This window comes from Oryza sativa, chromosome 10 (assembly GCF_034140825.1).
Source record: "Oryza sativa Japonica Group chromosome 10, ASM3414082v1".
In the NCBI taxonomy this organism is placed as follows: Eukaryota; Viridiplantae; Streptophyta; class Magnoliopsida; order Poales; family Poaceae; genus Oryza; species Oryza sativa.
In genome coordinates, this window is record NC_089044.1 from 23,858,437 (window position 1) to 23,877,910 (window position 19,474).

The 19,474-nt window shown below is 48.1% G+C and overlaps 1 long non-coding RNA gene across 1 annotated transcript; it reads right to left on the bottom strand.

The window, feature by feature from the left end:
• Positions 1–8,877: 8,877 nt before the first annotated feature.
• On the bottom strand, positions 8,878–9,985 carry LOC107278991 (uncharacterized). The gene is made up of 3 exons (XR_010737135.1): positions 9,625–9,985; positions 9,449–9,553; positions 8,878–9,375 (listed from the first exon to the last, which is right to left on the bottom strand). It is a non-coding gene; the product is annotated as an uncharacterized lncRNA (long non-coding RNA).
• Positions 9,986–19,474: the final 9,489 nt, after the last annotated feature.

Below are 19,474 nucleotides of genomic sequence, written 5' to 3' on the forward strand. Positions count from 1 at the left end.
CCACCTCTCCCAAGATAAAGGCAAGGTCGAGTTCTCTTTTCCATTCTTCGTAGTTATCTCCTTTCAGGGTCGGAATATCTTTAATGTAACCCATCAAGGAGTAGCCACCTGAGATAATCATGTATTGTGAGAACAAAATTAACATTAAAATTATTATGTATTAAGTCTACATCACCGTTGGGCAGAAAATAGACATAACACATAAAGCCATAACTATAACATTGCAATTATCAACGTTGGTCAGAAAAATTACAACATCATAGCACATAATTAATGTTCCTAAAATTAAAATCTCCCGTTGGTTCGAAATTTAATTTTAGAAACACTAATTTTCATCAATTTCATCTATTTGCAGCGGAAGATCTATATACAATTCGTATAAACAATAACAAAACTCTGTTATTTACTCTCTGTAAAATTCTCCCGTTGGTTCAAATTTAAACAGAGGTAAAACATGCAAAAACAATTCAAAATTCTATTGTAATTTGCATGAAAATATACAAAATACATGTTCAGAAGCATTTCTCACATTTATCTATTCTCTAAACAATTTTCACGTTGGTTCAAATTGCTTAGAAATAATCACAATAATTATACATAATTGAAAAAGCTTCTGAGAGGACCTATTATTAAACTCTTCTTTTCTTTTTCTTTCGGCCCCGAGGGACCTAAATTGAACTTTTCCGGCCTTTGCCGGTCGGTCCATGGCCACCTTGCGCACGGGCGAGCGCCCCCTCCCCTCCCCCAGGCCGCAACCTGGGCCTGGGCCGGGAAAGCCGCCGCCGCGCGCTCCCCACTTGGGCCGCTTTCGGCCCGGCCGCCGTCGGCCGTCCGATCGCTAGGGTTTCGATCGGACGGCCGGGCGCTAAGATCGGAGGGACAAAAACCCGACCCCAGCCGCCGGCCGGCCGAAACCCTAGCCTCTTCTCTCTTGCGGGCGGGTGCGGCCGCGCCGAGTGGCGTCATCTACGCCGGCGACCCTTGCGCCGCCGCGCCATGGCCGGCGACCTCGCGCTGCCGCTCGCCCACTTTTTCTCTAGCGCGCCGCCGGGCGGAGCGGCCGAGCGGAGCGGCGTCGCCGCTGCCAGCGGCCCTTGCGCCCTCTTCCTTTTCTCTTCTCCGCTCCCTCCACCGTCTCTAGCCCCCACCGTGTGAGAGAGAGCGGCGGCCGAAAAACGGAGATGGCGGCGCCGCCGCGGGCCCCCTCGCCGGCGCGCGCGTGCACCCGCGGGTGCGCGCGCGGCCGTCGAGTGGCTCCTCGGCGGTGCCTCTTTGCCCCTCCCCCCCTCCGTGGCCGGCGTCATCGACGGCCGGCGACGAGGTAAGATTAGGGTTAGGGTTTCGATCTTTTTGATCCGTTGGATCGTTTGCTTTTCTCTTTGGATTTCTTTCTTCTCTGTGGATGTCTATCCCCGAACCAAACTAAACGCTAGGATGGCTCTGATACCATTGATAGGGTTGTCTATTGGATCACCTAGGTTTAGATCTAGTCGGGTGGTTCTATTTGCAATGGATGAACAACAATAGATGAATGAACAAAGAGGGAGTGAGAGGATTTAGGGTTGTGACCAGTCGTTGTTGAGGAAGAGGAAGTCCGGCCGGCCATCGTCGTTGTCGTCGCGGGCTTGACGTGGACGGCGGCGACGATGTGCTCGGTTCCGATGGCGGTGATGCGGTTGCAGCAGCGACGGTGTCGACGACGAGGCGTGGCGCGGCGGTGGACTTCCCGTCACTGGCTGCGCCCCCTCGATCGGTTAGGGTTTATGGGGTGGAGTGGCGGCGGCGACGAACCTCGTTCCTTGTGTCGTTATGCCGTCCCGTCCTCCACCCCTCTTTATATGGCACAGTGTGACGGGGGCCCACCAGCCATTGGGCTGGGCGCCCCCGATCAGGGCGCGGGTCAAGGCCCCCTTGAGCCGTTGGGCTCAAGGGGAGGGAGATCCATCTAACAGATGATTCCACGTGTAACTCTCCAAGTGAAGCTGCCAAACCGCTCAAATCCTCCGAACCTGCCATTGAAGAAGCAACTTGCAACTGTAAGAAAGATGACAAAGGAGAAGATCGATCAGACGAGATGCAGAACGAAGTATGCAAAGGATAAGAGCGAGAGGGAGGTGTAGGTGACCGGCTCCGGCCCTATCGCTGGGAGCGGAGTGGGCTAGACGGCTGGTTGCGTGGCTGCCCAGCTGGGGCAGCGTTTGGCGGGCTGCCGGCCTAGGGGCGCTATAGCAGGCAGCAGCACGGCGGATGGATGGGGAGGATGGCCAGAGACGGGGACGGAGAAGGGGAGGGCAACCCGCCGCCGGCGACGTGCGGTGCGATGCGTGGGTGGGGAATTTCAGTGACGCAGCAGCCTGCAGCGTGCCAGCTAGTGGTATGGGCCATGGCTGATAGCATAAGTGACTTTCAGCTCCCACACATCCAAGCCCAAATTTCGTATCGGCCCATTTCGTCTTCCTCCTGCTAGAATCCGGTTCGAATCACACCATGGCCGCCTCCCGTCCGTGCACGGCGGCGGCGCAGCCATCTCTCCCTCGCGCCCATCGTTTACTCTATTCAGCATCAACCGATGCCAAAATTTAAATTTTAAAACTTGGTTCTGAAGTTTTTTTTCGTCGAAGATTGTCGTTTAAGTCGCTAAGAACACATATATATAAGTTTTACTGTGGAGATTATGGTTACCCCATATCTACATGGCGGTTATATTCCAGCTGGATATATGGTACCAAATATAGATAGAATATCTTTATGAGGACTCGGGTTAGATTCTAAACTTGTATGTCAAGAAAATACCCGGGATCCTAGTCGGTTACGATTGTATTTTATCTGTAATCCCATATTCCGTTAGGATATAGACTGTACTCTGTAATACGGACCCCTTCCCCTATATAAGGAGGGGTCCGGGTTCCTCTCGGGACGATTCTTTTTCTCCCAATCATACAATCAATAACACACTCGGCGGAATCATCCCCGGACAGGAGTAGGGTATTACTTCTTGAATAAGAAGGCCTGAACCTGTATAAAATTCCTTGTCTCCAAACCCATCCACTTTCCTAGCTTGATAGCCACCCCCTTTTATTATTGTCGAAATCTTGTTTCGATAGTTGGCGCGCCAGGTAGGGGTAGCGTCAAGTTCTCGCCGACTAAGTGCGATGGGTTTCGTTTCTGGCATCGACGACTTCGCCTTCCCTCCCGGGCAGGCGTTCCGGTTCGGCAGCCTCAACTTCATCACCAACGACTTCGGCAAGATCTCTCTCCTTGACTCGGACCCGAACCAGTCGGGGAGAGACCAGGTCCCCGTGCCATTCGGTATTCCGAACTCGGCCGAGGCCTACTCCAAGAGCATCTCTCCCGAGTCGGCTTCAAACCACTCGGACGAGATCCAATCTACTCTTCCGCGACCAGATCAAGACGACGGGTCCTATCCCTCAATCCTGATGAAACTTCCTGATGATTTGGCCGCTGTCTTCACTGCCAAGACATCTCCCACTCGAAGATCTAGGCGAGCTCCGGCTTCGGCCCCGATCCAATCTAGATCTAGAGAGGTTGGCGTTATACTCCAACCTCTTGGGACAGTCTCGACGGAAGAGTTGGATGGTTACCTTAGCTCCCCCGGCGTCAGTTCTCGACCAACCGAGATCCTCGACTACGACGATTTCGGCTACCACTATGACCACGGCGACCTCGACAACTTCGACGACAGCTATGAGGATAATTACACGCTCCTCTTCTTCGGCGTATTCATGGCTGACAACGAAACGGAGGAACAGCGCCAAGCCCGAGAAGCGGACCAAGATCGCGCACGGCAAGAAGCTGAACGTCGCCGACTGGAGGAAGAGCGACAGCGACAGGAGCGAGAACGACTACAGCGCGAGCAACAAGATCACGAACGGATTGCAAAGGAGGCTGAAGATCGACGGCAACGCGCCTTGGAATCTGGGCGCCGAGCGAGAGAGCTCATTGGGCAACAAGACGTCGATGGAACAGCGGTCTTTCGCACCCCCAGCAGAACGCGGTTGCAGCAATCACTCTCCTCGACACCCTCCTCAAGGAAGACGCACTCAACCAAGTTGATCATGTTGTCAACATCTTGAACCAGACGAAGACCATGATCGCTGCCTCGGTTCCAGCCAACTCCGCAAGCACCCGCACCCCGACTGATAGCCGAGTCCCTCACCTCCGATCTCATGATTATCATCAGCCAAGCCTCAGCATCATCGGCACAGGATCTAGTCGCAGGAGCAGGGGTCATGACGAACGATCTATTCACTCGCCTCCCGAACGTCACAGGGAGCGCCGAGTCGAACGGCCTCGCTCTCCACCTCACCAGCGTCCCGTCGACCTTCGCGACACGATCAACCAGCGCCGTGCAGCACGAGGTCACCGCCATTCACCAAATCGCTACGACGACGACGTGGATGGAGTAGCTGCCTTCACTAATGACCTGCGTCGAGTGGATTGGCCAGCCGGCTTTAAGCCGACTGGAATCGAGAAGTATGACGGCACCACTAATCCGGAGTCTTGGCTCACCGTCTACGGACTCGCAATCCGCGCAGCAGGAGGAGACAGCAAGGCCATGGCAAACTATCTACCTGTGGCCCTAGCGAACTCCGCCCGATCCTGGCTCCACGGACTACCCCGTGGCACAATCGGATCATGGGCGGAACTTCGTGATCACTTCATCGCCAACTTCCAGGGCACCTTTGAACGCCCTGGCACACAGTTTGATCTCTACAATGTCGTTCAGAAGTCTGGAGAATCCCTTCGAGATTACATCCGACGCTTCTCCGAACAACGCAACAAGATCTCCGACATCACCGACGACATCATCATCGCCGCCTTCACTAAAGGCATTCGCCACGAGGACCTAGTCGGCAAGTTCGGGCGTAAACCTCCCAGGACGGTTAAGCAGATGTTTGAAAAAGCCCACGAGTATGCCAAAGCCGAATATGCTATTACCGCGTCCAAACAGTCGGGCACCACTTGGAAGCCAAAGAAGGACACGCCGACCGCAGGAGGGAGTGGAAGTAACAACCACAAGGATCGCAAGCGTAAGCCCGAAGAACTTGTGGCGACCACCTCTCCATCTTCCCCGACAACGTTCCCGCGTCAACACCTTCGACAAGATAATGAACTCCCAATGCCCGCATCATCCCAACTCCAACCTCGTGGCCAAAGATTGCTTCGTCTACAAACAGTTCGCGGAGCAATACGTCAAGAACGCACGTAAACCTTCAGACGGAGATCAAGGCACATCAAAGAAGAAAGATGATGAAGACGATGCCCCGACTGGTTTTCAAGATCATCGCAAAGAACTTAATCACATCTTCGGCGGACCCCTGGCTTATGAGTCTAAGAGAAAACAGAAGCTAACAGAACGGGAGATCAATGCGGTTCAGCCTAACACGCCCCAATATCTTCGGTGGTCAGAGATAGCAATTAAGTTCGACCTCTCGGATCATGTTGAGGATAATAAAGATATTTTTGTGTGGAAACCATCCGATATGCCTGGTATCCCCAGAGAGGTGATTGAGCACTCTTTACATGTTAAGGAAGACGCCAAACCCATCAAGCAACGACTCCGCCGTTTTGCACAGGACAGAAAGGATGCGATCAAGGAGGAATTAACCAAGCTGTTAGCAGCAGGCTTTATTAAGGAAGTCCTTCATCCCGACTGGCTGGCTAACCCAGTTCTGGTTCGGAAAAAGACGGGGCAATGGCGCATGTGTGTCGATTATACCGACCTCAACAAATCTTGTCCCAAAGACCCTTTTGGGTTACCTCGCATTGACCAGGTGGTTGACTCAACGGCCGGCTGCGAGTTACTCAGCTTCTTGGACTGTTACTCGGGATATCATCAGATCCGACTAAAAGAATCCGACTGCTTGAAGACCTCGTTTATTACGCCCTTTGGGGCCTACTGCTACATCACAATGCCCTTTGGATTGAAGAACGCAGGAGCAACCTATCAGCGCATGATTCAAAGATGTTTTTCAATTCAGATCGGTCGCAATGTCGAAGCTTATGTTGATGATATAGTCGTCAAGACCAAGCAGAAGGATGACCTGATTGCGGATTTAGAAGAAACTTTTACAAGCATTCGTGCTTTCAAGATGAAACTAAACCCGGAAAAGTGCATCTTCGGAGTACCGTCAGGGAAGTTGCTCGGATTTATGGTATCTCAAAGAGGCATACAGCCCAACCCGAAGAAAATCAACGCCATCCTCAACATGAAACCGCCAAGCTCCCAAAAAGACGTCCAAAAGCTGACTGGTTGCATGGCGGCACTCAGCCGGTTCGTCTCACGACTCGGCGAGCGGGGGATGCCCTTCTTCAAGTTGCTGAAGAAGACTGACAATTTCTAGTGGGGACCCGAAGCACAGAAAGCCTTTGAAGACTTCAAGAAACTTCTCACCACTCCACCAGTTTTGGCCTCGCCACATCCACAAGAGCCGCTACTGTTAAATGTGTCGGCAACCTCCCAAGTTGTGAGTACGGTCCTGGTTGTCGAGCATGAAGAGGAAGGCCATATTAAAAAAGTCCAACGTCCAATTTATTTCGTTAGCGAAGTTTTAGCCGACTCCAAGACAAGATATCCTCAGGTTCAAAAGTTATTATATGGTGTCTTAATTACCGTCAGGAAATTATCTCACTACTTTCAAAGTAACTCGGTCACGGTGGACACATCGTTTCCACTCGGAGATATACTTCACAATCGCGAAGCAAATGGACGGATTGCGAATTGGGCCTTAGAGTTGATGTCTTTGGATATATCGTTCAAGCCACGAACTTCGATCAAATCACAAGCTTTAGCTGATTTCCTTGCCGAGTGGACCGAGTGCCAAGAAGACATGCCAGAGGAAAAGATGGAGTATTGGACTATGCATTTTGATGGGTCGAAGAGGCTCACAGGCACTGGAGCTGGGGTCGTCTTGATTTCCCCGACTGGAGAAAGATTGAGCTATGTATTGTGGAAACATTTTTCTGCGTCCCATAACGTGGCGGAATACGAGGCGCTACTCCATGGATTAAGGATTGCAATCTCTTTAGGCATTCGCCGATTAATCGTCCGTGGAGATTCTCAGTTGGTTGTTAATCAAGTCATGAAAGAGTGGTCATGTCTAGATGATAATATGACCGCTTACCGACAAGAGGTACGCAAGCTGGAAGATAAATTCGATGGACTCGAGCTCACCCATGTCCTTCGACATAACAATGAGGCAGCCGATAGACTGGCCAATTTTGGTTCAAAACGGGAAGCAGCTCCTTCAGTTGTGTTCGTCGAACATCTTTATGAACCGACCGTGCCTAGAAAAGAGACAGTCGAAGCCATGGATGCTCAAGGCGTAAGCATGATTGAAGCTGACTGGAGAGAACCGTTTATAAAATTTTTGAGCAAACAAGAACTCCCTCAAGACAAAAATGAAGCCGAGCGGATTTCCAGACGCAGCAGACTTTACATTATTCATGAAGCTGAACTGTATAAGAAAAGTCCGTCAGGAATACTGCAGCGCTGTGTATCTTTGGAGGAAGGGAGACAATTGCTGAAGGATATACATTCTGGTATTTGTGGTAATCATGCTGCTGCACGGACTATTGTCGGCAAAGCTTACTGGCAAGGTTTTTTCTGGCCTACAACTGTGTCCGAAGCGGACAAGATTGAGCGGACATGCGAAGGTTGTCAATTTTTTGCCAGACAAACTCATTTGCCAGCCCAAGAGTTGCAAACCATCCCGTTGTCCTGGCCATTTGCGGTCTGGGGGCTTGACATGGTCGGCCCGTTTAAAAGGGCAGTCGGCGGTTACACGCATCTCTTTGTGGCTATCGACAAATTCTCCAAGTGGATTGAGGCTAAACCGGTCATCACGATCACAGCAGATAAAGCTAGAGATTTTTTCATCAACATTGTGCATCGGTTTGGGGTACCTAATCGGATCATCACTGATAATGGCACTCAATTCACTGGCGGAGCATTTAAAGACTTTTGTGAAGACTTCGGCATTTGTTACGCCTCCGTGGCACACCCTATGAGTAACGGACAAGTCGAGCGCGCTAACGGCATGATACTTCAAGGGATCAAAGCACGCGTTTTTGACCGACTACGTCCCTATGCTGGTAAGTGGGTAGATCAGCTGCCGTCCGTACTTTGACTTTACGCACTACTCCTAGTCGGGCTACCGGCCAGTCGCCGTTCTTTTTGGTTTACGGCGCAGAAGCAATGTTGCCGAGTGAAGTGGAATTTGAATCACTACTATTTCGGAACTTCAACGAGGAGGGCTATGAAGAGGGCCGAGTAGACGACATCAACCGACTAGAAGAATCCCGAGAAGCAGCTCTAATTCAGTCGACTCGATATTTGCAAGGGTTGTGCCGTTATCATAATCGGAATGTTCGATCACAAGCCTTTTTAGTCGGTGACCTGGTTCTGAGGAAAATTCAAACAACACAGGATCGGCATAAATTATCTCCCTTATGGGAAGGACCGTTCATAATTGCTGAAGTCACTCGGCCGGGTTCTTACCGACTCAAGCGCGAAGACGGTACTCTCATCAACAATTCTTGGAATATTGAACACCTTCGCCGATTTTACGCTTAGGCATTTCGTTTGTATCTTTCCTCTTTGACTGCTAACTTTAAGTTTTTCTTTGAAGTTTTCAGTCAGGGGGCTACTATAATAATAATGGAGTGTGATTTTTATCAATTCAATTTGTTTACTTGATGTATCATTGCCTTGTTTGATTTCTTGGCTTAGTCAATGAGGACTGAAAGTTTTTTAACAACTTTTGCAGGTTTTAGGCTCAACAAGGTTTGACAAAAACTTTTAAGAAATCAGGAACTAAGTTAAGATATCAAGCACCGCATAAATTCATCAGTATTGTACAAATTGTGCCTCCATCATCATTAATCATCAAAATCATTGGTACATTAGTCAGTCAGTCTTTTCATCATCAGAATTATCAGGACCAGTCGGTCGAAGATCGGTGTCCTGGAATCTCTCAACTACATCAGCAGCAATCTTGTCAGCGGCTTTTTGCGCATCGCTGATGAGGTCAAGAGCAGCTTCTTCGCTCGTCCCGTCTGCAAAGCCATCAATGGCATCTATATCAACCCTTGGATAAAGAGATTTGGTCATCGCCAACGCCAGACTTGCTCCCATACTTCCAGCTTATTTGATGTTCTTGAAATATGTATCCGGAGCAACTCTCAGCTTATCGAAAATTTCAGAAGCATCAAGTGCACTCGGGCCGTTGTTATTAAAGAACATTGCTTGAACAATTGGGGCAGCAGCGTTAGCAACCTCATCCCGGGCTCCTTCAAGTTTTTTGATCTTGCCAACAAGGACGTCGAATTGAGCTTGAGATTTGATCTTGCGGTCTGCATCAACAGATTCACATTAATAAGTCAACATATGGAGGATAATGGCTTTTGAGGTATTGATTGTTGATACCTTCAACTTCCTTTAAAGCCAGGTCTCTTTGTCTTGCCAGTTCTGCCTTGTCATTTTCCAGAATTTGAATCTGCTTCTCCAACTGAGATATCTTGGCAGCTTGCACTTCATTGATTACGGTTAATCAAGATTGCAAAGATAACAGTATGAGTCAGTTGAGCAGAGTTTGTGCGTACCTTTTGATGAGCCACTCAGTTCAAAATTTGATTCCTTGAGCTCAGCGATCCGATCCCTCAGATCATGTTCATTCTTCCTGGCAAGTTCTTTCGCTTCGTGCAGTTGATTCCTGGTGGTTTCGAGGGTTCCGAGATGAGGGACTAACCTCTCTAAGGTTGTCGTTTTGGCTTCGTTCCTAAGATGAATCCTGTGGACCCCCGTTTTTATAACAGGAATCATTCGTGTAAACAGTACCATTTCCCTGGATCAAGTAGTCTGGTACACACGAGTTCATAGCTGAAATACCAAAAGCACATACACGAGAGTCTAGTGCTAATTATTACATCATAAGCCCGCAGGCATTGTCTTAAATAATCGGACCGAGCGGTCCGGAATACATCCAAAAACAGAAATAGATAAGGCAGCGGCATGCCATTGCCACAGGCAACGACCGTACTAAGACCTACTGAGCGTCATCGTCTTCATCTCCCTCCTGGTAGTAGGCATAGGGATCCTCCGAAGCTTCATCTCCCGCTTCTGATTAATTTTATATTTGCAAGGGTGAGTACCAACCGTACTCAGCAAGCCACCACAGCAACAATGCAGATGAAAAGGGGTATTTCAAAGGATGGCTATGGCTCTTTTGCGCTAAGCCAGTTTTGTAATTCTTTTCACAAACCTAAGACCTAGCATAGACTGATCAAGTTTTAATACCAGTGTTCACATTAAACAACGACGGTTCTGTCCACCATCCATTGTGATCCCAAGGATAGCTTCCCGCCATTGAGTCGTCATGGTTTTCTGAGGACGTCCACCTTCCCTCCTCTCAGGAAGTGGCTCCATCAGCATAAAAATCATCATGCAATATCCCATCCCACACAGGTTAAGAATTTAGAGTCTAGCCAAGTGTAATACATGTCCCGGTGCTCAATAACCGCGAGCACGGCTATTCGAATAGATTTGGTTTACTCACACTGCAGTGGATGTACACTTTACCCGCACTCCGCGACTGCCCAACACATGAGCCTCGTCCCAACACATGAGACGCGTCACGGCAAAGCTTTTCGATAACCTCGCATTGGCAGTACCCGCTCCATGAACTTAAATCCTCATGCACTCTAGGCGTCCATGTTTCTAGCAGTGAGAGGAGTTCTGGCGCTCCCGGGAAAGAGAAGTCTCACACACATATTAAATTATGGTTCAAGTTAAGTTCTCTCTCTCACATACTCATGGCAGTCCTACCAATGGCGACACCGATGTAGGGCACGCTTCTCGGCCCTACCTCAACGGCTGTCCCATCGTAGCGCACCTGCCTCACTCAGGGGTGAACCATCTATGCAGGGATACTGCCTCCGCTCGGCTATCTAATCCGCTAGGTCTATACCCATTTGAGAAGTACGGTTGTACGGGGGTCGTTTCAAGCTTAACTTCATGGCTCGGTCCTTAATTGACTGGGGACGCTACTAGCCTTTTCCAGATACCACCCAAATCATCCGTCCGCCCCAGTCGAAAACAGTTGTTTTCGCTTTATTTTCCTTTCACAAATCATGTTATCAATTTCATGGCAATGTGGCGCTCATGTCTCCACATGCCGCATCTCAATTACCTTCCCAAAGGTAATTGCCCAAGCATTTAGCATTTGATAAATATGAGTATGCATGATCCTAGAATAGCATTTCTAAGCAATTGTCATAATTGACTAGGGACTCATACGTAAACATGGTTACGAAGGAATAAGGGATAAACAATAATCAAGGCATGGCATAATCACAAGTAGGATATTCATCATTGCATGCAATTTTATTTATAAACAAAATAATTTCTCAATTGGGATCAACATGTTCAAGGAATAGTGATGACTTGCCTTGCTCAAGGTCTTGGGGGTCTTGGCCTTCACTTGGATCCGCAACTCCCTCGGGCTCTATAGTTACGTGCGAAAATTGATTTGGATTCGATTAGAATTCAAAATAAAAATCCAAATAAATCCAAATGGAAGTCAAACACGAAAGTCGATTCTTTTATATTAACTTTACTATTCGCGTACTAGGGCAAACCCAATTTCGATTTATATATCCTAAACTATTTTGTGGGTATAAATATTTTGTTATCATAAGTTTTTAATTTAATCTACCCGAGCGTTATATCCATATAATAGGTTGGAAATTTCTATTGCAAGCTAAATATCGGACGGAATCCAAAAATTATCTTATAATATTATACGATTTAATTTTAGTCTAGGACTAAACGACTAAATATAATATACGTCTAAAATTCCTAGTGATTAAGTCCGAATTTCTACCATGAATCAATTACTTATAGAGATTACCCAAAATAATCTATAATAGTCTATAAGAATTCATCTAATCGTTTAGTTCTTAATTACATTTAAACTAGTACCGCGAATTGATTTCTTGTAGAAATTACCAAGAATAATCTATAATTTATATTAAATTTTGCAATTCTATGACCATAATTAATCTATAATTAAATTCTAATTATTTTAGATTTTCTTAAACTATTAACCTCCTTAATTTCTTCCTAATTTTCTATTTATTTTTCCTTTTCTTTTTCTCCATTCTCTCTTCTCTTTTTCTTTCTTTTTCCTTCTTTTCTCTCTCTCTCTTTTTCTTTCTTTTCTCTCTTTCTCTCTTTCTCTCTGCCGGCCTCTGTTTTCCTCTCCCTCTCTCTCTCGGCTCTCACCCACCCGAGCGGCGGCGGCGGTGGACACGAGGGGGAAGGAGGGCGGCTCACCGGCGGCAGCGGCGGCGACGACGGCGGCAGCGACGGTGGCGCACGGCGGCACGGGAACGGCGCGCGGCGGCACGGGAGCGGCGGCGCAGCGGCACGGGAGCGGCGGCGCGGCGGCACGAGAGCGGCGGCGCAGTGGAGAGGGAAGAGGGGAGGAAGGGTGAGATGGGGTGGGGGAAAATGGAGAGAGGGGGGGTTTTTGTAGAGAGGGGAGAAGGAGAGGGGGAGGGACGGCGGCGTAATGGCGACGCGACGGCGGCGCTCAGGGCGGGACGACGGCGACGCGAGGGCGGCGACGCGATGGCGGCGCGGGGCTCGGAGCAGCGATGCGACGGGCGACGGTGCGGGGCTCGAGAAGGGCGACGCGACGGGTGGCGTGGGGCTCGACGCGGCGATGGTGACGGCGCGCGGCGATGGGACGGCGACGCGGCAGGTGGCGAGCGAGCGGCGTGACAGGCGGGGCGACGCGACGCGCGCGGCGGCATAGGGCTCGGCGCGATGGAATGGGCGGCGCGGCAGCGGCGCAGGGTGACGGCGAGGGGACGGCCGCGCGGCGGGGCGCAGGCGCGAGGGGACGGGCGCGCGGCGGCACAAGGCGCGAGGCCGACGGCGACGCGACGGTGACGGCGCGGCAGCGGCGGCGGCGCGCGCGACGGGCGGGCGACGCGGCGCACGCGGCAGGGAAGGGGGCGGGGCCAGGGGGACCACGATCGAACACCTATGACGCAATGAACAGTAACTTTTCCTATTTATCCCGATTTTAGCCCATTTTCTATTTAAATATAGTCCTATAAATTCTAACTTTTGCATAAATGAAGTTTACTCCATATTTGTTTTATACTAACTAAAAATTCACCCTAATTTAATATCACTCATATTTTGTTTATATAATTTATTTGAATTTTTAATTAGGGTTAATTCTCATTCCATCGTACTAAAATTTAATTATTGCTAATATGGTCGCGATAATATTTTATTTATTTCCAATCCCACCTAATCTTTATTTTAATTTATATTTTAATTATTTATTTAGCCAGCTTGATTTTTAAGGTTTATTCCTAGTTAGTTATTCATTATTCGCGATTAATAAATTCCGAGATCAAAATCCAATGAAATAGGCGAATAAAATCGGCATGATGCAATTTATTACTTAAAAAGTTTTTGAAAATCTGTATTTTTGGTGTTTTGATTTCGTTGGGAGAATTTTCAGGGTGTTACAAATCCTCTACAAAACAGTTTAATTAGCGCATGAATTAAATGGCAAACAAGATGGTTGAGATCAGGTACCAGAGGGCTTACATTTACAATGCGGGTTGCCTGACCTAGTGCCTTCTTCAGTAGACATAGCTCCTCGTCCTCTTTTTGCTTATTTATCACGATCCCTTGAGGCTGCATGTTGTCATCCCACCACTTGACCAGAATCGGAGGGAGTGAATCCTCAGCTGCTTGTATCCGGAGGATTTCTTCTTCATCACCAATTATTGGCCCTAGTGTATCCATGAATGAAGATGAAGCAGCCAAATAAAGTCTGTTGGATCAAAACGATTTCAGATAGCGTGTCTACCTGTGATGATTCCCGGTCGGGGACGAGTAGACTTTGGTGTCTTCACAGGAGACCTGGTTTCTGATTCATTGTCAGCATCCTTCCCGAGAGGACTGTTCGTTTGAGCTTCAACCTCGGGAATCTTTTGGCTTGGCCCTGCATCCGACTGGTTTCCAGTCGGGGGCTCCTGGTTAGCACCGACTTCAGCTTCAGTCGACTGGTTCCCAGTCGGGGGCTCGTTGCTGGGTTCTACATTATCGGTTGCCGGTTGTTTGTCACTCGGACGATTCTCTGCTGTTGGCCCGGTTTCTTTGGAAAAACTTGTGTCCATGTTAGTTGGGTCAGAGTCTTTCCCAGACGGGTCTATATCAGATGGTTTCCTGCAAATTTGATTATCAGTATTATTGCCGCAATGGGTGCGCATCAATACAAGAGAGATCGTTATATGAGTTGCACCTAGAAGACTTCCTGATCTTTGGCACAGGACGACTGGATGTTTTCTTCCTTGGAGTAGCCTGTTTTGGTAGTTTCTTGGTCGTCTCTCGGTCTACAGGCCTCCTGGTGGTATCATCGGCTTCGTCGTCACTTAGAACCAGCTTCCTCTTTCGAGAATCTGACTGGCCGACTGGATCAGAAGCACTTGGTTGAGTTTCATACCGAATTCTTGGTCTTCCGCTCCCTTGCCCAGTTTGGTGGCGGGGAGATCGGCGTTGAGCGATTGGGGGATCCGACTTCATCAAAGCAAATTCCTGGGTGTAATATCCTTCATTGTTAAATGATTCAACAAGAAAACAAGATCATATTTTGAGAAAGGTTGAAGTATATGAATACGCACCGGTGGAGGAGGATTGAATGCATTGAACGGTACGACTGGCAGCAAGTGTGAGTAGCTGACAACGATGGCGTTTGAGAAGATCTTATACATCCTTTCCTTCATGACCTTGAAGTCAAGAGAATCCGGATCTTCACGGTTTGGGTCATGCTTGCCGTCAAATTCGAAGGCTGTGCGAGATCTTTCTTTGATTGGAGCTAACCGACACTTGGTAAAGTGCCGGGTGATCTGTTCTCCTTGAAGGCCCTATTCTTTCAGCTTTATCATCCTCTCCATCAGTTCTACTGCTTGAGCAGCTTCATCTCCCATAGGCAATGAGTTCCATGTATCCTGGTAAACCGGAGGAAGACAGCAGTACTCGGGGACTGCGGGCTCAGGATTCTGAACATAGAACCAGTTTGCATGCCAGCCTTTGTTTGAGGTTTTGAAGGGCATGGAGAAATATTTTTGGCTCAAGGTTCCTCTGAGTTGGAAACCAGCTCCCGCAACGACGCATGGTTTGCTTTTGTTTGGCTGGGGCTTGAGGAAGAAGATGCGGCGGAACAAGGCGAAATGAGGCCTAATGCCCAGAAAAGCTTCGCAGGCATGGATGAAATTGGCAATATGCACTATGGAGTTTGGATTCAAGTGATGCAAGCTAATCCTGTAGAAGTTCAGAATCCCCCGGAAGAATCTTAAGGTTGGAAGAGAAAATCCGCCATAGAAGAAATGAGCAAATACCATGATTTCGTGTGTGTCCGGGGTCGGGAATGCTTCGCCGGACGCCGGTCGCCACCCGATAATCTCCTTCGCTGGGAGAACGCCGTGCGCCACCATCTCCTTCAGATTATCTTCTGTCACATCGGAGGGCGCCCACTGACTCTCGAAGCTTTCTCTTTCTTCCGCCATGAATGTGAACTGGATGGTTAAATTTGGTCCGAGATATGGCTGGAGAGGAATGGGGAATCGGAGCGGTGGACGCGGGGAGAAATTTTGTGAAGTTTTTGAGGGTGGGTTGGAGCAGATTGATGAACCCTAGCTTCGTCGGCGCGGTTCTGTACTGTAGCATGGAGTGGGGAATGGCGAGAGTCTCGGCGGGGAAGACGAAACGACGTTTGGACTTCGGTATTTTTAGGGTATCGGGAGTACTAATGGGCCTGGGCCTGTACAGTACTTCAGCCCAATTATGTTTTCAGCGTGGCCCGTTGTGATCCCTAGGGACTTAGGCGCTTTTTGCTTTGGCAATATGTGCTCACAATGATGCGGCCCGATGCTGTTAAAATTCTTTTTAACGCGATTTAATAATTCTTTGGAATTATTATGATGCACATGAAAAGGTGCCCGACAGAGAGGTGTTATACCATTTTTGTAAGCTTTTTTAGGCTGCAAAAGCTGTTGGGTTAATTTGAGATGACTGGTTTATTAGTAGTCATTCTCCTAGCATGTTATATGCTTATTTTGATTATGGTAAGGGTTATGGCCTAGGATCATTTTAAGAGTTTCTTACTCGGATTCCTACCAAATATATCTATTTTTAGACCTTTTGAGTGTTTATCATTCGGCCCTTTTCATATTTTTTATCCTTGATATATTCAAGTGAGAAGCAGTCGGCTGGGTATTTTATTGAGTACCATGCATGCTTCGATATAAAATCACTCGGTTCTTGACTATATGTTTAGTTTTTCAACTAATCACATAGTCGAGGGCTACACCTAATTAGGTGCATCTACTCGATGCACCATGTTTTATTTTCGCCCTTCACAGTCTTTTAGCACTCGGCAAGCCGGAGCAAGTTGAATTGAAGCACTTGGATTATTGTTTTTTGGAGATTATTTTGGTCAACTGCGAAGGTCTCGGGGGCCACTGTGGAGATTATGGTTACCCCATATCTACATGGAGGTTATATTCCAGTTGGATATATGGTACCAAATATAGATAGAATATCTTTATGAGGACTTGGGTTAGATTCTAAACTTGTATGTCAAGAAAATACCCGGGATCCTAGTCGGTTACGATTGTATTTTATCTGTAATCCCATATTCCGTTAGGATATGGACTGTACTTTGTAATACGGACCCCTTCCCCTATATAAGGAGGGGTCCGGGTTCCTCTCGGGACGATTCTTTTTCTCCCAATCATACAATCAATAACACACTCGGCGGAATCATCCCCGGACAGGAGTAGGGTATTACTTCTTGAATAAGAAGGCATGAACCTGTATAAAATTCCTTGTCTCCAAACCCATCCACTTTCCTAGCTTGATAGCCACCCCCTTTTATTATTGCCGAAATTTCGTATCGGCCCATTTCGTCTTCCTCCTGCTAGAATCCGGTTCGAATCACACCATGGCCGCCTCCCATCCGTGCACGGCGGCGGCGCAGCCATCTCTCCCTCGCGCCCATCGTTTACTCTATTCAGCATCAACCGATGCCAAAATTTAAATTTTAAAACTTGGTTTTGAAGTTTTTTTTCGTCGAAGATTGTCGTTTAAGTCGCTAAGAACATATATATATATATATATATATATATATATATATATATATATATATATATATATATATATATATATATATATATATATATATATATATATATATATATATATATATATATATATATATATATATATATATATATATATATATATATATATATATATATATATATATATATATATATATATATATATATGTTTTACCTACAAATTATTATTATTTTGCTAATACGCCATATGACGTATTTTCCATATTTGGCAAAAAGATGGGAGCCTAACACACATAGAAGGTAGTGCCACCGCATCGATCTACGTGCTGTGGTTGGAGTAGGATAAGTGGAAGAATCTGAAGAAGAGAGCTAAAATTCCATGACCATTGTTGGTTTATCATCAGCTCTTGGAGTAAATAGCTAAAAGTTTTGCTGCCAGTATACACCTATCAAGTATGTGATGCGTATATTGAATCAAGGAGACTCACCGCATGACAGTAAGGCACTTTTGCATTGTTAAAACTTAAAAATGGGAAACTGATGAGGAAGTCCAAGAATTTAGTAATTTTATTGTATGTGACATAGTATGCTATGAAGATCTGTAGTAAAATGGCTATGTAAGTTAAACTGGCCTTGTTTATTGGGTAGTGAAAACTTGGCCTGTAACTGATCTGAGCCATGTTCTGTTGATTTAACTTAGACTATCTGGGCCTAAATGGCCAAATGAATGCATCTTGAAAAGCAGGGGTGAATCCAGGAATGAAAAATTGAGGGAAACGTCGGCATAAACACATCATGTCTCATACAATATTATAATACCATAGTATTATGTTGTATTCTAAAGAAGTTTCATATAGAAATAGAGAAATAATGAGAAATACATCACAACTTCACAAGATGAAACTGTGCTAAATTGCTAATGGATTGAGCCATTCCAAATTTCCACTTAGGTAATCACAATTGCATATTTGCATAAACTGATAAGTGATAAGCATACCTTGTTTAGTTGTTTTGCAGATTGGCAGGTTGCAGCCGCCGGCCTGCTGCTGGTCTGCTGCAGACTGCAGGCAGTATGCACGCACCCGACCTCCCGTGGCGTCGCTGGCGCCGGCGGCCGGCCGCGGGCCGCCTGTCTGCAACCTGCTCAGCTCCCTCCTGCTCGCGCTGGCCTCTGCTGACTGCTGGCCTGCTGCTGCTGCTGCTCGCGCTCGCGAAGTCGCGCGGACACGCCGTCCCGTACTCCGCTGCTTGCCTGCTCACCGCCGCCAGCGCCGCGCGCTTCCACCTGCGGCCTGCTACCTGCCGGAGACAGGAGCGCCGGCGGCCGCCGGGGTCGGGAGCTACCGAGCTAGGGATTAGTTAGTTGGGCTGGGGGCTATATGTGGCTCTTTTCTAAGTAGAATAAGTCCATACTGCTTCCCTCAACTCTTGCTCTAGTTAAATAACTTCCCTCAATCATAAAACCGGGTATAGCGACTCCCCCATCTTTAAAAACCAGTGCAAATCGCCTCTTTCAGCGGTTAGAAAGGTGGTTTCGTCGACGTGGCAGTTTTGACCCCGTTGACTGAATCAGCTTGTGTGCCCCACCTCCCACCTGTCAGCAACCTCCTCCATCTATATTCTTCCTTACCTCTCCACCTCTCTCTTTCCTCTACCTCTTCTCTCACCTTACAGCAGCACGTGGGGGCGGAGTGGCCAACCGACGCGCCTAGGAGGGGTCGCAGGTCGTGACGCGTGCGGGGGAAAGGGTCACCGGCCGGCCGCGCACTCTTTTCTCCCATCAGTCTTAGTCGCGCACTCTTCTATCGGTGTAGAGCGACCCGCGGATGCCAAGGTCGAAGCTCGCCGATGCGTAGCCGCGCTCCAGCCCACGTAGCTCCCACTTCGTCTACGTGCCCAAATAGACAAACAAACAAACACATGCAGCGACAGCATCTAGACTCTCCACTCCTCCTGCACGCATACACAGGATCAGCTAAGCTTTAGCGTCGTTGCCGGAGCAGAGCGAACAGGACTTCGGGAGTGGTTTTGGTTTTTGGTTTGCTTACGTCGCTGGGGCGCTGGCTCCTGCTCTCGTCGGGGAACATGGCGTGGAACATGCGCGCGCAGTCGAGGAGGTACTCGTCGAACGACACCTGCACACACACGCGCACGAGCGACGCGCATGAATTCCGGTCATCTCGTCGCATCAACCCATGGCAGTGCAGAGATCGAGAAGGATGTGGTTTACCTCGGGGGGCTCATAGAGCGGCATGTCCGTGGAGATGCTGGAGGAGTAGGAGAT